This window comes from Equus asinus, chromosome 2, assembly GCF_041296235.1.
Source record: "Equus asinus isolate D_3611 breed Donkey chromosome 2, EquAss-T2T_v2, whole genome shotgun sequence".
Taxonomy (NCBI): Eukaryota; Metazoa; Chordata; class Mammalia; order Perissodactyla; family Equidae; genus Equus; species Equus asinus.
In genome coordinates, this window is record NC_091791.1 from 94,737,044 (window position 1) to 94,744,425 (window position 7,382).

Consider the following 7,382-nt stretch of genomic DNA (forward strand, 5'->3'; position numbering starts at 1 on the left):
AACTGAACACCTATTGGATCAATGAACAAATTAAAGCAGAAATAATACCTAGAGACAAATGAAAATGAAAACACAACATACCAACTCTCCTGGGATTTGGCAAAAGAAGTACTAAGAGGGAAATTTATAGCAGTACAGTCCCACCTCAAAGAAGAAGAAACAATAAAAATCAGAGTAAAAATAAACAAAATAGAGACTCAGAAAACAATAGAAAGTATCAATGAAACTGAGAGCTGGTTCTTTGAGGCGATAAATAAAACTGACAAACCATTAGTCAGATTCACTCAGAAAAAAATAGAGAAGACTCAAATAAATAAAATCAGAAGTAAAAGAGAAGAAATTACAATGGACACCACAGAAATACAAAGCTTGTAAGAGAATACTAGGAAAAGTTATATGCCAACAAACTGGATAACCTAGAAGAAATGGATAAATCTTTAGAATCATACAACATCCAAAAACTGAATCAAGAAGAAATAGAAAATTTGAATAGACCAATCACAAGCAAAGAGATTGAAACAGTCATCAAAACCTCCCCAAAAACAAAAGCCCAGGACTTGCTGGTTTCCTTGGTGAGTTCTATCAAACATTCAAAGAATACTCAATAGTTATGCTTCTCAAACTCTTCCAAGAAATTGAAGAGGAGGGGAAGCTTTCTAACTCATTCTATGAGGGTAACATAACCCTGATACCAAAACCAGACAAGGGCACCACAAAAAAGAAAATTACAGGCCAATATCACTGATGAACATAGATGCAAAAATCCTCAACAAAATGTTAGCAAACCGAATACAGCAATACATTAAAAATATCATACACTGTGATCAAGTGAGATTGATTCCAGGGATTCAGGGATGGTTCAACATCTCAACTCAATCAATGTGATGCACCACGTTAACAAAATGAAGAATAAAAATGGCACAATCATCTCAATAGATGCAGAGAAATCTTTTGGCAAGACCCACCATCCATTTATGATAAAAACTCTCAATAAAATGAGTATAAAAGGAATGTATCTCACCCTAATAAAGGCCATGTATGACAAACCCACAGCCAACATCATACTCAATGGTGAAAAACTGAAAGCTATAACTCTGAGAACAGGAACAAGACAAGGTTGTCCATTCCTGGTACTCTTATTCAACACAGTACTAGAAGTTTTAGCAAGAGCAATTAGGCAAGAAAAAGACATAAAAGGGGTCTAAATTGGAAAGAAAGAAATAAAACTCCTCCTGTTTGCAGATGACCTGATTTTATATACAGAAAACCCTAAAGAATCCACAAAAAGAAAAACTGCTAGAAATAATCCACAAATACAGTAAAGTTGCAGGATACAAAAATCAGTTGCTTTTCTATACATTAATAACGAACTTGCATAAAGTGAATTCAAGAATACAACCCATTTATAATCACAACAAGAGGAATAAAACATCTAGGAATAAATTTAACAAAAAGTGAAAGACCTATACACTGAAAACTATGAGACATTATTGAAAGAAATTGAAGAAGACACAAAGAAATGGAAAGATAGTCCATGCTCATAGATTGGAAGAATAAGCATAGTTAAAATGCCCCTATTACCTAAAGCAATCTATACATTAAATGTATTCCAAATCAGAATTCCAATGAAATTCTTCGTGGAAATAGAACAAATAATCCTAAAATTTATGTGGAATAACAAAAGATCACAAATAGCCAAATAATCCTGAGAAAAAAGAACAAAGCTGTAGTCATCACAATCACTGAATTCAAATTATATTACAAAGTTATAGTAATCAAACAGCATGGTACCAGCAGAAAAACAGACACACAGATCAGTGGAACAGAATTGAAAGCCCAGAAATAAAACCACACATCTATGGATGGCCAATCTTTTACAAAGGAGCTGAGAACACACAATGGAGAAAGGAAAGTCTCTTCAACATGTGGTGTTGGGAAAACTGGACAGCTACATGAAAAAGAATGAAAGTAGACCATTACCTTACACCACACACAAAAATTAACTCAAAATGGATTAGAGACTTGAATGTAAGACCTGAAACCATAAAACTCTTAGAAGAAAATATAGGCAGTACACTCTTTGACATTGTTCTTAGCAGCATCTTTTCTAATACTGTGTCTACTCATGTAAGGGAAACAGAAGAAAATATAAACAAGTGGGACTATATCAGACTAAAAAGCTTCTACAAAGCAAATGAAACCATCAACAAAACAAAAAGACAACCCATCAACTGGGAGAATATATTTGCAAATCACATATTTCACCAAGGGTTAATATCCAAAATATATCAAAAACTCGTACAACTCAACAACAAAAAAGTGAACAACCTGATCAAAAAACGGGCAGAGGATATGAACAGACATTGTCTTCAAAGAAGATACCTGGGTGGCCAACAGGCATTCGAAAAAATCTTCAACATCACTAATTGTTAGGGAAATGCAAGTCAAAACTACAAGATATCAACTCAGATCCATCGAATGGCTATAATCAACAGAACAAGAAATGACAAGTGTTGGAGAGGATGTGAAGAAAAGGGAACCCTCATACACTGCTGGTGGGAAAGCAAACTGTTGCAGCCACTATGGAAAACTTTATGAAGATTTCTCAAAAAATTAAAAATAGAAATACCATATGACCCAGTGATCCCACTACTGGGCATTTATCCAAAGAACATGAGATCAATAATTCAAAGAAATTTATGCACCCCTATGTTCATTGTAGCACTATTCACAATAGTGAAAATGTGGAAGCAACCCAAGTGACCATCAACTGATAAATGAATAAAGAAAAGATGGTATACCACGCAACCAAGAAAAAGACAAAATCATGCCATTTGCAAAAACATGGATGGACCTTGAGGGTTTTATGCTAAATGAAATGTCAGACAGAGAAAGACAAATACTGTATGATTTCACACATATGAGGAAGATAAACAAACATGTAGATAAAGAGAACAGATTCGTGGTTACCAGAGGTGAAGGACATGGGGAGAGGGCAAAAGGGATGCAGGGGCACACACGTATGGTGATGGATAAAAACTAGAATATTGGTTGTGCGCACTATGCAGCCGATACAGAAACTGAACCATAATAAGGTACACCTGAAATTTATACAATGTTTAAGCCAATATGACCGCAATAAAAAAAAAACAGGGATAAATTCGAGAGACGCTTCCAAAGGTCAGAACTTGAGCAAATTTGGAACAGAAAAGAAGCTAAGTAAGGAGTGAACTGAATTTGGTCCAGAGTTGTAGCTGATTCCCTTAAAATACCCACAACTTGCCTTTTTCCTTTTTGTCTTTGAGTATGGAAGACCAAGGCATAAATTATTCTTCCAAGTATGTATTGTGAAAAGAGGAATAAAAGATAATACGACTCAGATGAATATGTTTTAGGAAGTTTGTAAATACGAAATTCCATGCAAGAATATCTCAGCCTCTACTTGACACCAAAAGCACAAGTAACAAGAGCAAAAATAAACAAGTGGGACTACGTCAGACTAAGAAGCTTCTGAACAACAAAAGAAATAATCAGCAAAATTAAAAGGCAACCTACAGAATGGGAAAAAATATTTGCAAACTATATATTTGTTAAGGGATTAGTATCCAAGAATTCAAACAATTCAATACCAAAAAAATGAACAATCCAATTAAACAATAGGCAAAGGACTTGAATAGACATTTTTCCAAAGAAGACATGCAAATGGCCAAGTACATAAAAGGGTGCTCAACATCACTAATCAGGGAAATGCAAATCAAAACCACAAGGAGATGTCACCTCATACGTGTTAGAATGGCTGTAATCAAAAACATAACAGACTAGTGTTGGCAAGGTTGTGGAGTAAAGAGAACCCTTGTGCACTGTTGGTGAGAATGAAATCAGTACAGCCACTATGGAAAACAATGGGAATTCCTCAAACAATTCAAAATAGGGGCCCACCCGGTACCATAGTGGTTAAGTTCATGTACCCAACTTTGGCAGCCCAGGGTTTGTGGGTTCAGATCCTGGGCACAGACCTATACACTGCTCATCAAGCCATGTGGTGGCAGTGCCATACATACAAACAATACAGGAAGATTGCCACAGATGTTAGCTCAGCAGCAATCTTCCTTGAGCAAAAAAGAGGAAGGTTGGCAACAGATATTGGCTCAGGGCCAGTATTCCTCACCAAAAAAATGAATTAATTAATTAGAAATAGAACTACCTCATGATCCAGCAATCCTACGTCTGGGCACACATTTGAAGGAAATCTGTAGCCCCATGTTCATAGCAGCCTTATTCACAATAGCCAAGAAAGGGAACGACCTGAGTTTCCATCAACAGATGAATGGATAAAGAAGATGTGACATTATTTATATATCTCACATATATAATATCTCACATATATATATCTCATATATATAATATGATTCAACTAAAAAAAAGAAGGAAATCTTGCCTTTTGCAACAACATAGGTGGACCATGAGGGCATTATGCTCAGTGAAATAAGTCAGACAGAGAAGGACAAATCATGTATATTCTCACCTAGAAAAAAGCCGATTCATGGAAATAAAGAACAAAGCAGTGACTGCCAGGGTCCTATGAGGGTGTGGATGAGGGGGAGATGTTGGTCAACGCATACACACTCCCAGCTACAAGATAAATAAAATCTGGGGATCGAATGCACAGCATAATGACTATAATTAACAACAACGTATTATATACTTGAAAGCTGTTAAAAGAGTAGATCTTGAGTGTTATCACCACACACACAAAGAAAATTGTAATTACGTGAGGAGATGGACGTGTTAAATGACCTTATTGCGGTAATCATTTTGCAATATATACACGCACCTAATCATCACGTTGTACATCATAAACTTGCACATGTTAATCGTCAATAGTATATCAGTGCAGCTGGAGGAAAAAAAGGAGCAGCTGTACTGGGATCCACAGCCGTTTCCCCAATGTTTTATTTTGCCCCCCCCCCCCACCTCCCAACACACACACACACACTCTCAAACACAAACACACACAGGCTGCCTTACCTCCCCCAGCCCAAAGTGAAAAGAATCGTTGCTACCAAATCCATTGAAACTAAGGAGAAGCCTCCCCATTTCTTAGAAACAAATGCTTGAAATACGTATCATTTTAAACCATGTCATTGATGTAAACATTTCCATGTAACAATCATATAATCTTTCATTTCATCAATACTGTCGAGTCGGTTAGATCTCCTTTGACTTTTCTTCACCTTCACTGGCCTCACTGTTATCTTTCACCTGGATTAATTTAGTAGCTTTCTAACAAGTCTTCTTGCATTTAATATTACACTCTCAGAATGGATTCTCATCATGGCAGGCAGAATGATATTAAAACAATTATTTAGATTGCTCTGATCTCCATCTTAAGCTTCTCCTCAAGCACTTAACTTTCCGTGCCCCACACTGCTCGCTCCATATACTCTCGGTCTGCTTGCACATCACCTCCGGGAGAAAATTTCCCTAGCCACTCTATGTATACTACACCCACCCATTATTATTTTCTATCACAGCACTGTGTTTATTTCTTTTCGGCTCTTACTAAAATTTATGAAAAACTATTAAATTCGGTGTCTAGTCATTTATGGGTGTTTATCCGCTAGACTCTATGTTTCTTGAGTGAAGAGGTATGTCACTCTTGTTGCTCATTATATCCCTTAACACAGCCGCATGCATGGAAGACGTTCAATGAACATCTGTGGAATGAATGCAGGGGGGAATATTTTAATTGTTTACTTTACAAAACGCTTTCAAAAAAGGATCAATGGATACCAAAAACAGTTGGCAAATTTTTTACAAACCACATATTCATAAAGTCTCAAGGAGAACATTTATTAATTACTGAAGGGAAAATGCACTCATAATAGAAAGTTCTTCAGATCACCAACTTATCATCACTGAGTATAAAACAATTGGATGATATTTATGTCTTTATATGTTGCACAAAGAAATATATAACATCATCTGCATAACATTTGCAAAAAATGTTTTACCCAAATCTAATCACAAGGGAACAGTCAGACATACGCAGAATGTGCAACATGCTACAATGCTGGAAATGTCCAAAAATTAGGTATCATGAAAAACTAAAAAGGTGGTCAGAGGACCATTCTAGATTAAATAAGATTCTTAAAAATAACACAAATCAGCACAGCCCATAATCTTCTATGGATTCTGTATATAAACGTTCTTAGGACAATTGAGGAGATTTGAACATAAAATGTATGTTAGATATTAATGAGTTAAAGCTATTTTTCTTAGGAGTGATAATGAAGTTTTGCTCAAGTGTGAGTGTATATTTTTATTTTTAGGAGATTATGCTGCAGCATTTAGGGGTGAAATGTCATGAAGTCTACCTCATGCTGAAATTGTTCAGGGAAAAGAAACTGTACATGTTTTATATATATATAATATAAATATAAATAATACAATAATATTTAAGTAACGTATAATATGTGTATAAATATAAATAATATATGTGTGTATATACAAAGAAAGAGAGAGAACATAGCATAATGTTAATGACAGAAATCTAGGTGAGGGTTCATCTAGGTGTTCATTGAACTCTTCTTCCAACTTTTCTATAGGGCTTAACCATCTATCAATTCATAAACTATGCAGGATCTGTGAGAGGAGATATTTGTCTCCCAACGCCACAGATAAGACAATTTTAAAAAGAGCGGCTTTCATAAGTATTTTGTGAGAAGGAATCTTGTTAAACCATAACTGTATTTAAGAGTTATACATATAAAGGCAAGGTGATTCATTCTGAAATAATTAGGAAAAGCTGAACAGCATTAGCTATGTTTTAACTACCCATTTAGTACCCAGTATAGCGTGGCGTGAGGCTGACTGTTGTCTTAAAGGGCTCACTGTGATGTATGTTCTAATAGACAGAAAGAAGAAAGCTGTTTTTTAAAAATGCATGTTAATTTTAATGGTTACAATCAATTTGGCCAATCACTGTTGCAAAATAGGGCTTAGCAGGCACATTTGCCATGTGCTAGTAAAGAAATCATCCCAGACTCTGGATCTGCCATCTTGTGGACGCTTCGAAAATTTCACAGTATCAAAATCGACCACATTTATCACAGCTGTGCCATGCTCCAAGATGGATAAGGCAGCTAACGTTTTTCCAGGGAAATAGATTGTCCTATGTCAACTCTTCATCCCAGGCTGTGGGATTTTACAATCCCCATGCTATTTTTAAGATAAAAGCTAAAATTATCAATTATTAATAATATAAAAACTCATCATAAGTATTTAATATGATTTATTCATTATCTTAATGAAAAATTTAAATGTGTCCTTCTCTACTATGTGTGAATACACTAATTATGCTCACATCCAGAGGCTTATTT